The sequence below is a fragment of the Haliotis asinina genome, chromosome 4, assembly GCF_037392515.1.
Source record: "Haliotis asinina isolate JCU_RB_2024 chromosome 4, JCU_Hal_asi_v2, whole genome shotgun sequence".
NCBI lineage: Eukaryota > Metazoa > Mollusca > Gastropoda > Lepetellida > Haliotidae > Haliotis > Haliotis asinina.
Window position 1 is genome coordinate 23,002,501 of NC_090283.1, and position 18,202 is coordinate 23,020,702.

The window sequence follows — 18,202 nt, forward strand, 5'->3', positions numbered from 1 at the left end:
CCGCATTCGTATCACGTATTACATGTAACACGTACTCGGTGTTATTAGTCACAGATTTACCTAGTGAACTGCGTCTCAAAAGTTTCACAACAAAAACAAAAACACCATTCATGTCATAATAGCTTGACTAATTTTACTAATGCGCACATTGGCATTTTTTAATGACATCAAGGTAATGTCCTTTGTTTATTTAAAGTTGAATAACCCTCTTGAACGTTTCTTGATTGTGGTCTAGGAAAAAAATGCATTACGTTGTCGTAGCGCTCATTAATTGACACCCTGCTTCCCCTTCGTTCCCTGCATAGGAGTACCACATCTCCACAAACAGTGTACATCGTTTAGAACATGGGCCTCAGGTGTATTGCTTCTTGAACAGAGGGAGCGCTGGACGCTGGAAGCAATTAAAAAAATGGACACACTCTTGCTTCTTGAATGATTAATAAAACGTGTCCAAATTGCATTAAGGTATGTTATTGTCGCAATCACAACAAGAACCAAAAAAAATTTTCCATACATTTTGGGTCGTGTGCGTCATTAAAGAACTCTGACCCGGAAGCTGTCGTGTTTACCACCGATTCCATGGTGTGATTGCGCTTTCCTGTATCATCTTAGGGTCGGAAAATTCCACAGCCCGATGTCATGGTCCAAATTCTTGGCCTGAGCGCCAAATCGGCATCCCCGACTGCAACAATCCGCATCGGTGCCGGAAGACATCGCAATCCGTGCCGTTTTTCCTTTTCTTGAGGGCACTTTCGGACACCACCGTTGCACCACCTGTCCATTGCACACGCTGCAAATAGCATCGTAAACACCACCAACCGACCAACCGACTTACCGTCTTCAGCCACACCCCCAAGGGGCCGAAACCTTGCGCAGAGACCATCTTCTTTAGTTTTCGCAAACCAACACATACACACCAAATAACGGCCATTAAACGGCTACAAAAGCAACACCCACCAAACAACACCCAAAACCCCAACCCCCAACCCTCGTTTCCAGCCACACTGCCTCAACTTCATTCATCTCCCATATATGGTCACGTAGTACTATCGCCTCCACTCATCCCTCCCCCACACGCCCACACGCCCGCCCGCCCGCCCGCCTACCTACCTCCCTCCTTTGCGCTTCTCTTATATACTCTCCCTGTAACCAGCTCCTCAGCTATCAGTTGTGCATAATGACACTTTATTTTCTCTACATACACCAATAGTTTACAGTATTTTCTCTTTTTCATCATAGCTCTCATTCACTTCTGCTCGTTTCCACTTTTCACGTAAACACGCATCTGGAGTAGACACTGTCACCTGCATTCACACGCACTAGGTTACCCGGAAGTCGCAAGCACAATGTTTACCTCCGTCAGCTGATCATGACAGCGAGCACCGCCTCACTAAGGGTGCAGGGAGGGCTTGTAGCCGCTGCTCAGCCACGGGTATGACATCAATCAGTCTGGAGGACATCAATGTCTTTCACTCCACATTTTATTTATTTTTCTAGCGCCGATGTGACTGGCGTTTGCTCAAACAGTAATGGTTATAACATTGCCATGTTTTGGACAGCCACTTGCTGCAACTCTTTCGTGTAAGACAGTGTCACCCCTTTTCGTGCCTCTATTCCAACTGCTTTTTGTGGAGGGGAAGCATTAGGGAACTGCTTGTATTTTGCTGTGCATAGTATAATAAATGAATCGCCGTGCCTTTCAACCTATAACCCAACAATTCAAACAGAGACCATATACCGATATATCTTCTCTCATTACAAGGTATTTGCTTTGTCTCTTGTTGACAAGGTATTTTACGAGCTCTTCGCTTAGTTTGGTTTTGTTTCAGTGTGTGCTTAATTTCTTTCACGAGTCTGCACATTCAATGCACCAGCTAATGGTTTCTGCCACTGAACATACAAGGTCAGTTGTCTGTTACGAATATTATCCACTTATATCGCGTTTATGAAGGCGTGTGTACTACTTATACTTTCTTAAACAACCAGCATGCTATCTTCAACATTGCTCATGCCGTGCATATTAATGAACAGTTTCATACAGGATTGTACAACAGAGCTCGGCTTCTTACAATCAGGAATCAGTAATGCTAGGCCATACTCAGTGTGTGTGATAGTAGAAAACGCCAATTAGTAAAAAAGGAGGGAGTATTGGATTTACAAAATTGATAAAATGCAAATGATGACGCCAAGGAAGGAACAGATGATGTAGAGAAATTAAGGAAAAATGTGACGATATATTCCATTTCTTTGGCAATGTTTCATCTGTATGGATATATATTGTAATACTTTGTGGCACATGCATAGGCATTGGCTACTTTTTCTTAATGTTATATGTGTGATTGATATTTGGGATATTATCCACTATGTCATGTACATATAGTTTAGTCAGTTTGAACATTTCAGTTTTCAGTATAATTTATACTGGCTCTTATTTTACCATGTTCAATTCCTTTCAATTACGGGTCAATGCTCTACCCATTAGAGTAACTGATGTGTTTGCTGTTTAACGCCACACACACAGTATTCCAGTTATATGGAGGTGGTCTGTAAATAATCGAATCTGGACCAGAAAATCCAGTGATCATCATCATAAGTATCGATTTACGCCACTGGGATACGATGACAAGTGTCAACCAAATCATCGAGACTGATAACTCGATCCCGCTAGTCGCCTCTTATGACAAGCATGGTTTGAGGAAGGCCAGTTGCAACCAAGATGTTTGGGTGCGGATTTCAGCTTCATTAAGTTTGTGTTTTAACCGTTTACTTGATCTGTGATTCAAATTTCTTGTCAGTTATTAAAGAGACTAAAACCACTTCAGCTTGTATTTATTTCATATAAACAATACGTTCATTTGGTAACTGACTTCAAATGAGACACATCAAGGAGGAAAGGAGCTATTTTAATAGTACTGCAATCACTGTGAGAAATGCCTGAAAGTTGCTAACCCACAAGATAATAATTCACTATAGTTGCCAGAATTTGAACGTGGAAACTAAGAAAAAGATTACAAAGATATATAATACTAAGATATTGTCAGCGTGACAAGTTTCATCAATAAGCTGCAAATGCGATGAACATTTTTATCAGGCCATAATCATGGCTTGAAATTGTACTATAGCTTAACAAGTCGGAGAGAGTGATATTTTTTACAATATGACTCCTGACCCCATGAAAATTCACTAGCAATGTTGGCCAGTGACTTTGTAGATTCACTGTCCCGGCTGAATTTGTATTAGCCACGTGATAGCGGACCAGTGGCTATTTCGGAAACAGATTGCTATAGTTGGTCGCAATGGACTGCCATCGCTATCGGCTATAGACTGTCACTGTCACTATAGCATGTTGCAATAGGCTATCGCAATGGACTGTCACTATCACAATAGCATGTTTCAATAGGCTATCGCAATAGTTGCTTCTCCCTCAATGGTCACCCCTGGTTCATGGTGAGTAGGTGGCTTACGGTCACGGCTGCTTCACGTCACACTGGTTTATTGGATAGTCTTGTTCCACAATTCCATCGGACATTATGAAGAGGAATAAAAACCCAGTTGTTTGATATGTAGATGTTACAGTCAGGTTTTAGACCCGTGGAATGCTGCTGTCGGTCGAATCTAGCCCTACATAGATGCTGTCAACGTGTCTGAAATCAATAAACAAATTTGACTTTTCACTGCCTTGGGGGATCCATGATTTTGGCTTGGAATTACGGAGGTAGCTGTTTTCTGTAAGTCGTGGCGTATAACTTTTGAAATAATGAGTCGATTGTGATCATTTACAACTCATCTTGTAGGGAAACCATCTAGCTTTTGATCCGTAGGCCTCGACGGAGTCATGGTGAAATCTAACTTTGACTGAGGAGGGTGTGGTTTCGTCGTTACATACCTTTCCTTCGATATAGTACTTGGGTTAGGTCTGTGTACCTATATGTCTTTCTAACACAGTTTCTAAGCGATACAAGCCCCTATGGGTCTGAGCAGGTTAGGCATGTGTATTCATATTTGCACGATCACCGTGCACACGATCCAGGGTTGAAATCACAAGTTGGAGCCCCCATTTGTTTATCTGACATACTAACTATTCTTTGTCTAAGCTTCAAACAAAAGCACACACAACACATTACTTGGCGTTATGTTTTTTCTTCCTATCAAGAGCACCCCGTGTGCAGGTTTTAAGAACGTCCTCCCTTGTTTTGTGTAGACGTCTCCGATAAATGACAGTTTAATGTAATACATTGTAATTAAACTCACTGAAAAGCAAACTATCTAGGGAGACAAACCTCACTCAACGTTGTCGCATCTGGGGGTACCTCTTCCTCCACCCTCTCTATTTTCGTCCAAAGACATGTGTTTGACGTCCTTACCCTAAGGACGACTTCAGTACCCAGTATAAAGAAATTGGGGCATAATTAAAAGATAATTATTCCCATGTTCGTTAACGCCCCGAATCGTGTTTCAATGGAAGTTGACGAGTGAGTTCATCAGCATATTTAAATATAATTTCTCACCAAAACATTGCCGGAATTTTGACAACCAGGAAGGTCAAGGTTATGTTTGAAGTCGGCCCCTGTGACCTCATATGGCTGACGTACTGTCAGCACTGCTTTTAATGCCTATCACCCATTTCATTTCTGCGACACATACTTGATTTTACAAATTGATACATGTCTGCTATTCAATGTTTTATGATAAATGTCACGATATGCCGAAGCTGCAAACATAGCATGTGAATCCTCTCTTAAAAAACGCTGACCAAGCGGTTTTCACATTTCGTGTTTCAGTTATTGAAGAAATCTCGCTGATGTCAGTGTTATGGATCATTTGAAAAATGATAACTTCATACATGCAACCCCTTGTCAAGTCACACATTTCAAAGTATGTCATGAATCATCTTCATCATCTTCATCATCATCATCATCATCATCATCATCATCGGGGTTGTTATTTTTGCTATTTTGTTATAGATGAAAGATAACATCCAGCAGAGAGTGTTCGGGTGTTCCTGGCACTGTCAGACTCATCATTAGCTAAGGGCCCTTGCCTAGTCGAACCATCCAGGACCTTTTCGGAGAATATGTAGGCTCCCTATCTGCTGATTTCATAACTATCATACTATCATCTATATACTATCATTTCTAAACTAACATCGCTTTAAGTTATTATTATTAACATGACCAGAGAAAGTGACATAAATAAATAACATAATATAAGCAGCAGGTTATGGTAGAAAGGTAACGGTACATGTGTTAACAGAAGCGTTGATTATGGTGATGGTTTTGTTGCTTTTGATTATGAAAATATATTTGACAAACTACGTTAGGGATATTGGTATTTTTATGAGTGATATGTTATCAGTGTGTCCATGAAAAAATGCCTCATTATTAAAAATTTCAAAATTTGCTTGTATCCCTGACTAGTTTTGTCGAGTATATTTACAAGTGTAAATACGTTAGAGAATGGTATGACTAGAAAATGAAAAACAGAACAGTTCATTTGACTCCAACATTACAAACTTTATCTAAACGATCATAAAATAGTTGTCGAGATATTTGCAATTAAACGAACAAAACACAGCTGTGTTACCCGCATCAAAACAAACTACCACTGAAAAATATTAGACATATATTTCATTTTAGACATCTCCTAACATACATGTCTATACTTTCATTTGGCCGGCTATTTTGCTCACCATTTTCAAGCACATTCTCGAGATATAGTCACAAATGTACACTCGACTTAGCCTTTATAGAGATTTCTTAATATACACCATGTTTAAACATGTCTGCACCGATAACTTCACAGTCTCCCTGAAATTTGACACAAAATACATGTCTATACTTTCGGTTCACGTTATGTAGATAGATGTTCTGGGCAAATATAGGCATCTGTTATCTACAACCTTCAGAAAACAACAGGGTCCAATAAGCATTTCAGTTCAACATACGATTTTCAGTTTTCCTCAACAGAAGTAATATATTCATGCATCCGATCTTTACTTTTCACTATTTCAATGTAAATGCATCTTAGAACTATAGACGTAATTAGACTTCAATTCCCATCAAATGAACAATAACGATACAAATTACAGAAAATACACTCTCGTAACATTACACATGTAATGTTTGGGATTATGTACCATATGTATAACATTGTGTACACATCGTAATTACACGTTAAAATGACATCAAAGAAAATCTGTATATTTTCTTCTATAAAAAACAGTTCGTATCTTTGAACTGAAGTTTGCCATTGTAAATAAATCAGTTAAGTCGGTCAATCGGTTACTGTAGGAGTTCATGACGTTTTCATTAAGAGGGTAGATTAGCAGATGTTTGGGAAGTACATATGAAACTCGTTATTGTGCACTTCAGTTATTACTGTTGTTGCTATACACACTATTGTTACTATCTTTGAACTGCAGTTTGCTATTGTAAATTGGTCAGATAACATGAACCTGTTCATGGAGTTTTTTATTAATAGCGGGAATGTTCGGTTTGATGTCCTGCTTTACAAACTGAGAGTTACGACCGAGTGTACCTATTGCTTTACTCAGTTTGTCGGAACATTCCAAAATCATGAGAGAAGGCACTAGAAATGGCTGCACTTAGTGCTGTTATCTGAGATATTTTAGCGCATGCGCCAAAATATCTTTCAAAACTTTGGAATTGCTAAAAGTCTCAAACCCGCCGCCATTTTCGTTTTTCACAAACGCCAAGCTACTGACACCGAATAAAGAGGAATCTCTCGTGCAACTACAACTACAACCTTGCATACTGGTTCCTCTCTAGTGGTTCAACCATACATATAAAAGCATTTGTAAGAATTTTTCATCAGGATAAGCCTCAAACTGCATCCCACTGGGCTTAATGGATATCTACGTGATCATTACACAAATGAATCTTCACTTTTTCTGTGTCTCGGAACAATAGTTCAGCATGTTATTTCTCCTCACGATATGTCTCCTTGAAGACAAAGGGTACTTCTTCCACACTCCCCTGTGGGGCTCCCCTTTAGCTCCAAGCCCTTGTACGCAAGTACATTTACACACATATATAGTGCACTCAAATACATAATAAATACTACAAAGGGTTAAAGAGTAGCATGCTTGTCACTAAAGACTTCTGTCTCCTGTGGGAGGCATTTGAGCAGTTGTTGAGATGAAGTTTTATCGATAGGGAACTTCTTTATTGCAATGCGTACGACGTTTCGGGGAAGGTACTAACACTGCTATCAAGCAAGACATCAACTACATTGAACTTGGTTTTCCTTTAAAGGCATCTTGTTCTGGATTTGAACAGGATAAACACAAATAGTTCAACCGGTGGATGTACATGTAATTCACACTTTGTAAAAAACAGCATTTCAGTGGAAGCTGCCAAAACTGTCATCTGTCCAATCCGGCAAGTTGTCAACATTGGCATAAAATTTCAGTCCCATCCGTGGCTTGTACATTTATCATCAGCTCTACGATCCAGCACACTGTCTTAACCGGGTTAATTCTTCAGTACCATTGACTGCCGGTTTAGACAGCTTCCACTGTACAATCATGAGCATAAAAATGACTTGTCTTAGCAGCTAATTTTCATCCGTATGTAAGAGAGGTCCTAGTATGTTGATCTACCTTCAGCTGTTGGCAATATGTAACCTGTTTTATGTTGAATTTTCTTCTGTAATTAAAATCTAGTTTTACACTAGTTTTATACATACTAGAGTTACATACTAGTTTTATATTCATAAAAGACATAGTTGGTTTTACTGTCCTTCGTTGATGTTTTGTTTTGAGAACTCAGTAACGAGTAGATTAGAATTTACCTTTCATGATTCTGCAATTATTACTTGATTTTAGTCACAACATAACTGAAATATTGCCGGTGTGACTTTAAATCGTAACTCACTCACTATGTAAGGAAGACTTATGGTATAAAAAATATATCAAACAGAACAGCAACACTGAATTTATGCAAATGCAAAAACCAAACAAACAAAACAACAAAAAACAACAACAGAAGCATATACAGCTCAAGTATGTATGATAAGGTAAATATACTCAACGACATAAGACAATAATACAAGGATATTTACTAGTTTAAAAATATTTAATTTCTTTACATATTGAACAGAAGTGGCAAGCACACCGAAGGATTATCTTAATGCCGAACCAATACAAATGTATTGATTACGTTCACTAGTTGGCCATAAATGAATCATCATTAGTAAAACTTCCATTGACTTACAAGTTGATTAACTGTTGCAAGAATGACTTTCATAAACTGAGTAGAAGCCATTTTATTTTGATACTTTGTAAACACCTCGGAAATTAATTCATGTACGTAATTTTCTTTCTCTCTTTTCAGTTTTCTTTCCTTCTGATTTATGTCGTTTAGATAGCTGCGGTTTTCTTAAAATTCATCAGAAAATTGAATGGAAATTGAATGTGCATATAGCTGAGATGATTTTTCAGCTGGCACATAAGTATTGAAAACAATTCGAAAATTATATTTCTGAAAATATAAAGTGACATATCAAACGTAGCGCATAAAAATAATCAAGTCACACTGAATTTGATCAAATAAAATAAAATTCATTTACGTTTGGTTACCAGTTATGTGTTACTTTGGATTTCAATAAATACATCTTAAATCTTAGATCGGCAAGATTTTGCAACAAAACAATGAGCAAAGTTGACAATTTGTTCATCCAATTATCCACTTTAACACACGTGACATGACTCAAGTTGTCCTCGAAAATTGACTCGTCGTGTTGCCAGTGTTCATCTGTCAAGCGATGAGTATTGACTTATTGTTGCATCGGCATCTGGTTGTGCGTCCTTGCTTGTAAATGTTCACCTCATCAAGAAAAAGAATTTGTATAATATTGCAATGTTTGGAGTGAGTGCGTTTGTTGTTTATTTTATATTTTTTTATTTTTTTGCAATATGGTAGAAATATCACGGCGAGAAAAGGTCTTCACACATTGGAACCAGGTGGGGAATCAAACCCGGGTTTTAAGCCTGACGAGCGAACGCTTTAACCACAAGGCTATCCTACTGACCCGATTGTTTGAAACTCAAGTGTATTTACAGTACATGGTCAACCACAACGAGCAGCGTCTGATTTATGGTTTTAATTAAACATCCGGAAATGGAATTTAGAGACGCTTAACATGTTCGGATCAGGCTTTGCAGTCTCGGGAAAACTGAACCATGCTTGTAGGATCAGATACTATTCTGTAGTAGGATGCGGCAACAGTTAGTAGAGTTTGGGTGCTGAGGTCACATCTTCCGTCAGAGGCACGCCTGTCAGCTGATCGACAGACGAAGGCGGTGTGGGTGGTGCAGCGGTCCATGCACTGTTGTTCAGTCACCCCTGTGTAGGTAGCCATGTTGTTATCACCTATATAGTAGCCACGTATTGTAGTGTAATGAGGACCGTACTCTGTGCAAGCTGCAAACAAATCAGTCATGTTGAATATTTCTGTAAAGGATATAGAAGATGCTCAGAATTAGTATTTACTTTAAATGAAGTTGGCTTTCCATCCCCCCACCCCCAACAATTGTTGTTTTCCACAGATGCCTGTCAATGGTGTTTGGTAATTGTACACAGACATGAACATATTTTCAGATAAGAGCCACCATGAGGTGCTCGCTTTATTACAGGAAATAATTTTGAATACACACAATCACAGCAAACCAACTTCAGAGGACTCTTTTCGATGTTTCAAGACAAGTGCCCATGCCCGTACATACCGGGTCGTGAAAGAGATGGAGATGGTAAATGCACCAGGTAAGAAGAGTTTACGGAGCTGATACAAAAGGGATGTCCAAATATAACTGAACCCATTCGGCTTTTTACAAATTAGAAGAAATTTCATCTCATGCATACTTGAAACACATGACTTCTGTTGAGGTGAGAATGCCAGTCCGGGATCACACATGCACTCGGAGTTGACACAGACGGAGTTTCCCAAGGAACAGTCCGTGCTGTGCTGACAGGAAGATCCAATAAAACCTGAAAAAAAAGCCAAATATCATGGTAAAGAATGAATTGAATGTATCTAAAAACATGAACCAGTATCTCTTAAGATATAGAAGATATAGAAGTTAAAATGAATAAACCTCACAAACTATCGGAAGGCTTTACAAAAGTTAAACAAAAATAGTAGCGTGTAAGGTTAAATTCAAAATAGGAGTCAAGATTGCATAGCTCCCATCATCATACTATATACTTCTTGGGAGAAGGCACCATAGCCTTTAGTTTAGTATGTTACTGTTATTGCTTTGTTATCCCTGATCTAATCTATTAATAATGACTTAAATCTGCCATCCTTTGAATTATTTATGCTAACCGGAATAACTCCTTGCTTCCACAAACCTGATCTTTTTACCGTGACAGATCAAACATTGTACCTGATGTCACATCATTGCTGTAGCGTTAAACAGTGTCATGCATTATTTTCAGTGACCGGACGGTGTAAGGAAAGTCCTGCTGTTTTCAGCAACACATGAATATCACATGGTGCCTACACGTAAGAAAGCGATGAGCTGTCATTTAATGTTGCCTACCAGTGAGAAAGAGTTAAGCCTTGATTATATGTTGCATACCAGTAAGAAAGTGTTGAGCCTCCATTATATGTTGCCTACCAGTAAGAAAGTGTTGAGCCTCCATTATATGTTGCCTACCAATGAGAAAGTGTTGAGCCTTGATTATATGTTGCCTACCAATGAGAAAGTGTTGAGCCTCCATTATATGTTGCCTACCAGTGAGAAAGTGTTGAGCCTCCATTATATGTTGCCTACCAATGAGAAAGAGTTGAGCCTTGATTATATGTTGCCTACCAATGAGAAAGTGTTGAGCCTCCATTATATGTTGCCTACCAGTGAGAAAGTGTTGAGCCTCCATTATATGTTGCCTACCGGTGAGAAAGTGTTGAGCCTCCATTGTATGTTGCCTACCAATGAGAAAGTGTTGAGCCTCCATTATATGTTGCCTACCGGTGAGAAAGTGTTGAGCCTCCATTGTATGTTGCCTACCAATGAGAAAGTGTTGAGCCTCCATTATATGTTGCCTACCGGTGAGAAAGTATTGAGCCTCCATTATATGTTGCCTACCAATGAGAAAGTGTTGAGCCTCCATTATATGTTGCCTACCGGTGAGAAAGTGTTGAGCCTCCATTGTATGTTGCCTACCAATGAGAAAGAGTTGAGCCTTGATTATATGTTGCCTACCAGTAAGAAAGTGTTGAGCCTCCATTATATGTTGCCTACCAATGAGAAAGTGTTGAGCCTCCATTATATGTTGCCTACCAGTGAGAAAGTGTTGAGCCTCCATTATATGTTGCCTACCAATGAGAAAGTGTTGAGCCTCCATTATATGTTGCCTACCAGTGAGAAAGTGTTGAGCCTCCATTATATGTTGCCTACCAGTGAGAAAGTATTGAGCCTCCATTATATGTTGCCTACCAATGAGAAAGTGTTGAGCCTCCATTATATGTTGCCTACCGGTGAGAAAGTGTTGAGCCTCCATTGTATGTTGCCTACCAATGAGAAAGAGTTGAGCCTTGATTATATGTTGCCTACCAGTAAGAAAGTGTTGAGCCTCCATTATATGTTGCCTACCAATGAGAAAGTGTTGAGCCTCCATTATATGTTGCCTACCAGTGAGAAAGTGTTGAGCCTCCATTATATGTTGCCTACCAATGAGAAAGTGTTGAGCCTCCATTATATGTTGCCTACCAGTGAGAAAGTGTTGAGCCTCCATTATATGTTGCCTACCAGTGAGAAAGTATTGAGCCTCCATTATATGTTGCCTACCAATGAGAAAGTGTTGAGCCTCCATTATATGTTGCCTACCGGTGAGAAAGTGTTGAGCCTCCATTATATGTTGCCTACCAATGAGAAAGTGTTGAGCCTCCATTATATGTTGCCTACCAGTGAGAAAGTGTTGAGCCTCCATTATATGTTGCCTACCAATGAGAAAGTGTTGAGCCTCCATTATATGTTGCCTACCAGTGAGAAAGTGTTGAGCCTCCATTATATGTTGCCTACCAGTGAGAAAGTATTGAGCCTCCATTATATGTTGCCTACCAATGAGAAAGTGTTGAGCCTCCATTATATGTTGCCTACCGGTGAGAAAGTGTTGAGCCTCCATTATATGTTGCCTACCAGTGAGAAAGCGTTTGAACTGTCATAATATGTTGCCTACCAGTAAGAAAGTGTTTTAGCTGTCATTATATGTCAAAAAGGCGTTTGAGTTGCTCATATCAGGGATTTTTCATTGGTGTATTTGAGGGGGACTACTTCTTTTTCGGGAATTCCCAACTGTCTCAAAAATATAAATTTCACTGAATAGTGGTAACCCTAATGCAGCTACCGACAGTATGCCATCAACGATTCAAACATCACGAAAATGATATTTGTAAACGTCCACGTGCCACTTGAAAAGTTAAAACAAACAAACGTGTATCATAGTGACGCTGACATTGTGAAATGGTCATATATGTAAAATTATAAAGATTATTCAGGCCAGGTATCCTAAACATCTTAATCACAACAAACGTATACCAGAATGATAAACAACATTCCTACACACGGTTTGTACGTATTAACATTACTTACCTTTCTCCTTTACAAACAACATATATCCCGGGGCTGATTCACTTGCAGAGTTCTCGTTAAAGGCGACGGCGTAAGCTCTGCACACTGATCCTTCTGAATTCACTTGAAAGCTAACACAGGTTTTCTCTTGGAGACAGAAGATGGCACATTCATTTCTGTTCACCGATGATTTTGACCACAACAACCACCTTGAAAACATCCGATTGTCAAAAGTCGTAACATGCGTGTACTGGACAATGACTGTCTGGCACTGTGGAATGGCTTGAATTTTACCTTGCGAAAATCGCAGGAAAAGAATCAGGATGAAGACGCCAGTTCTGTCCATGATGTGTAGATCACGTTCATTACCGCAAAGTTTTCATCGTGTCCATATAGTCTGCAAATGGATCACCGATCCGTTCATATGATCTACTACCTGTCAGTCTGCGGGCACGAAGAATCTTGCAGGGTTGTCATTTGATTTTACATGTATATACGCAGGCGCGACCAAATACACGTTGAAGTCGTTTGCTTTGCTTCGTTGGTTTGTATTCGTTATGCATCGACGCATTTGTTTGAAGTTTAAGTCTCTAAAGACTCGGGACCAGACAGTTATCGACATGCAGCAAGTATTCATCTTGAATTGTCATCTTGTAAAACATCCAATCTGCACAAAAGTCCCCTAGCAATAAATCCCACATATACACCTTAAGGAATGTGAATTACATGGATGTCTCTTTATGTGCATGTCTTACACCTGTACTGGATGAAGTCTCTCTCTCTCTCTCTCTTTGTCTGTCTGTCTGTCTGTCTGTGTCTCTCTCCCTCTCGCTCTCTCTCTCCCACCACACCGTGACTGGAAATAAATTAGAGATTCATGTCACCTAAACGTAGAGTATAAAATCCCTGTGGACGAAAAAAGTAAAACCAGCTGGAATATCATTAGTTCAGATGTAAAACCAAGCATGAGGATCTAAAACTTTATACGAAACATTAAGTGTTAGGCATATTGCTGACATCCGAAGGTGAATCACCATACTAAGGGCTATGATTAAATCAGTCTCTAGATAGAAATTATGAGCTGTCATGGACTGAGGAACAGTAAAGGTCCAGGTTATAAATGGTCCTCAGCAACACCTGCCTGTCGTAAGAGGCCAGAAACGGGGTCGGGTGGTTAAGCTTGGCTGATCTGATTGACTGATGCCATCGTATCGTACTTGCTCATGTTTTTGTATCCGATATGCTCATGCTATTGATCACTGGATTCTTTGTGTTGAATGACAGATAAGTGTAAACAAACATATATGTGTACTTCAAAAACTGAATTGCATCTTGGATGTTTGTCACTAATGCTTTAAAGTATGAAATGCCCTGAAATGTCTTGAAAATGGAAAGGTTAATGAAACAACAATAGAGCAAGATTTTTATGACACACTTTGAAATCATCGACGAAAGAGTATACGCAATTATACGGAAGCATGAAAAATGTAGACAGCAAACTCAAGGACGGAACTAATAATTTACTACTGGCCATAAGATAAATAATGATGTAGAGATGTATTTTCTTCCCCGTTTCCTGCTCTGTTTTAGACCCGAAGAAGTTGAAGGAGAACAGCATTGTGCCACATCTCTTGAGAATGAGAAACATACGGGGCCATCGTCTGTTGAACAATGTGAAAATTTCCTTTACTGTCACTAATTCATGAAGCGCTGACATCATGAACAGTTTTGCTTCCACCTCTTATAATTAATGCATGATGACTCCCTGCTCAAACGTTCACAATAAGACAGTAGCTGTGCGTTTAATACCTGTATCGCAGGCATATATTGACCCACATTGCCTCTTATCGATTAAGATTGATGACATTTCATTATTGTTACGACGTAGTAAGCAACATCAGAGCTGTGTGTCGGCGTGCTGTAGTACAGGTCAGACAACACAGTAATGACTCCCTGCTCAAACGTTCACAATAAGACAGTAGCTGTGCGTTTAATACCTGTATCGCAGGCACATATTGATCCACATTGCCTCTTATCGATTAAGATTGATGACATTTCATTATTGTTACAACGCAGTAAGCAACATCAGAGCTGTGTGGCGGCGTGCTGTAGTACAGGTCAGACAACACAGCAATGACTCCCTGCTCAAACGTTCACAATAAGACAGTAGCTGTGCGTTTAATACCTGTACTGCAGGCATATATTGACCCACATTGCCTCTTATTGATTAAGATTGATGACATTTCATTATTGTTACGACGTAGTAAGCAACATCAGAGCTGTGTGTCGGCGTGCTGTAGTGCAGGTCAGACAACACAGTAATGACTCCCTGCTCAAACGTTCACAATAAGACAGTAGCTGTGCGTTTAATACCTGTATCGCAGGCATATATTGATCCACATTGCCTCTTATCGATTAAGATTGATGACATTTCATTATTGTTACAACGCAGTAAGCAACATCAGAGCTGTGTGGCGGCGTGCTGTAGTACAGGTCAGACAACACAGCAATGACTCCCTGCTCAAACGTTCACAATAAGACAGTAGCTGTGCGTTTAATACCGGTTCTGCAGGCATATATTGACCCACATTGCCTCTTATCGATTAAGATTGATGGCATTTCATTATTGTTACGACGGAGTAAGCAACATCAGAGCTGTGTGGCGGCGTGCTGTAGTGCAGGTCAGACAACACAGCAATGACTCCCTGCTCAAACGTTCTCAATAAGACAGTAGCTGTGCGTTTAATACCGGTACTGCAGGCATATATTGACCCACATTGCCTCTTATCGATTAAGATTGATGACATTTCATTATTGTTACGACGGAGTAAGCAACATCAGAGCTGTGTGTCGGCGTTCTGTAGTACAGGTCAGACAACACAGTAATGACTCCCTGCTCAAAATTTCCCAATAAGACAGTAGCTGTGCGTTTAATACCTGTATCGCAGGCATATATTGACTCACATCTCTTCTTATTGATTAAGATTGATGACATTTCTTAATTGTTACGACGAAACACTAAATAACACGAGAACTGAGTGACGGTGGGCTGTAGTACAGACCAGACAACTCAGTGATTAATATCATTAGCAAACTGGGTTGCTATGGCATGTATCAGCCTAGATAGTGAGTCTGACCACCCAGTCCATTAGTCGCCTCCTACGGCACCATGCTTTCCGATCACAACTGATAGTTGACGGTTGACAGAAAACTATCAGAAGTGACAGTCACTGTATCGATTTCACCTTCACGACTTTTGACCATAGTTTCCGTTATTGCCCTCACTCATGAACACGGTCTGTAAATTTGTCACCCAACACTTCAGGACCTTTCACTGATCACAGGTGTGCTTGGCTCAAACTCGGAGACATCATTTTTACAGGTCGCATTGGAAATTGCTTAGTGCGGCGTTAAACAACATTTAAACAAAGCAAATAGCAAAACCAGAAAATCTCTGTGAGAACATACATTATAGTAGAGTTTCAGTTACCAGTTGAGAGGACATTGTTGGGAAGTAGTACGGACATATAGACGTACATGTTATTTCAGTGTAGCATAAATATTTTTCATGAAATGAATTTAGGATGGATCATTGTAAACTTTGACAGGCAAATGTGAAATCTTCTCTGCTCCATGCACACTATTAATTAATGACATCACATTTATCAACTTACGAATGGTTCCACAATGACCATAATCCTTTAGTCTGTCATGGCACTTTACATGTGTTGATTAAATTGTCGCCATTCGATAAATATGCAACGGAAAAATAAACAGAAATTATGTGATTGTAAGGAAGATGATTTCTCATTGGATCTAATGAAAATTGAATTCATGAAAATTATTAGCATGTAAGTGTAAGGGAATGACATTAAGTGTCCTAATATATCTGGCAAGGGTCTGTAGTTTCTTTCTTCAGAAAAGTTGGCGTTCCAACTCCTGAATCAGTCGTTGTCGTGTACCAACAGCACAGAAAACACCACAGACATCATATATCGATAAGCCCTTTTATTACATCAGAGAGAATGTGTCACAGTTTCCTGAATGTCGTTAACTCCGGAATTATACTGAAAGCAAATTCGGATAATATTTCCTGCATTCTTGAAAAAGAATGGTCCTTTAATCTACCTTCTACCACATTCAACAACCATGTTCGTCTAAAATTACTAGGGAACATATACACATAGCCAAGTCCGCATGAGTATAAGATATTTTCAACAAGTTTAAGCCAAGGATGGGAATGATTAGTTACTGCACTATCTAGTGACATGAGATTATAGATTACCTGCGATAATTTGGATTGGGACATGGTCGTAGTATGTATATCGGCCTGCAGTGACCCAAGATGCGGCTTTTGGGATGGGGTGATCATGTTGTTGGTAACAGGATTGTGTGGCTCAGACTCGATAATTTACATACCGCTTGCATATTTCTGTATCAGTGATTTACATATAGGCGTTTTGGAGCATAACATTTTTAAATGAACACGTGCGTAAAATGAAGGTAGCGAATAAAACTCTGAAAAGTCATTGTCCTCGAAATATGGAAGTTGATATCCACTGGTCAGATATCATAACACGTATTTTACACTAAACAAATATAAATATAAAGAGTATATTATCAACAGAACAACAAAATATTGTGAAACTCTGTGTCTGTTTATTCCTTCGTAAGACGTGTCTCAGTGAACCAGTCATCCTAAATATTCCTGAGGACACACCGTTCATTAATGAATCTCAAGATGATCAGTTTGAAAGCAAAGCATACGGAATTTGACCCGAACATATTTGCGACAGGATCCCTATTTTTGTTCAGCATATACATGGAAAGAACTCCCGGTTTGCGTTTTACAAACAACGCTCCCTGATACATGAACATAGGATTTGTTACCTTTTCTGGAAGGGTTGGTTCCTGCAGGTGGTGTGAAGGAAGGAAGGAACACTGAAGCTACTGGGCTCGCCTCAAAGCCAGCAGCCACACAAAAGGACCCAAGAAGTAGAATACCGATCATTATTGTCCCGATCCTGTTGAAGTGTGAAGTCAGATTTCAAGCTACCTCGGAATATATACGTGAAATCCTGATTGTTATTTAGATACCTTCCAACGGCAGTATATACAGAGTGGGCTTAAAACTGAAAGAATGGCATCAATGGTTACCTTTAGAAATGCAACATAAATGAATCACCTTGCAAGTTTTTGTAGCATTCAAATAAATAAGAAAGGTCCTTGTTTGTTTCATATTTAACCTGCCCACGTCGAATCAGCCTTGTCAAGATGAGAAAGTTTTATAACTTCATGTGCGTTCAGACCAGCCATTTTCTGTACATATTTAAAATATATCTTTCATTTGCGTAAACTGTCCAAATTCACCATGCATATTCATGTATACTGATCTAAAGTGAAAACTTGACTCTCAGTATATTGGGGACGTAATCGTGTTGCTGCATCGTCCCGGCGTGACGTCACATACTTGGCTTCTGGCAATCTGCAACTGTTCCCGTTTGATACTTTCTTAACCTGAGATTATATCCAACGTCATATGTTTCCGATCGTCATATGTTTTCGATCGGCCATTACGATTCCCAGTTATAGCGCGATAGAAGCACCCTG

At 39.5% G+C, this 18,202-nt stretch overlaps 1 pseudogene; it reads right to left on the reverse strand.

Annotated features, from left to right (window-relative positions):
• Positions 1-18,202, reverse strand: part of LOC137280851 (uncharacterized) — a 539,924-nt pseudogene that overhangs the window by 220,781 nt on the left and 300,941 nt on the right.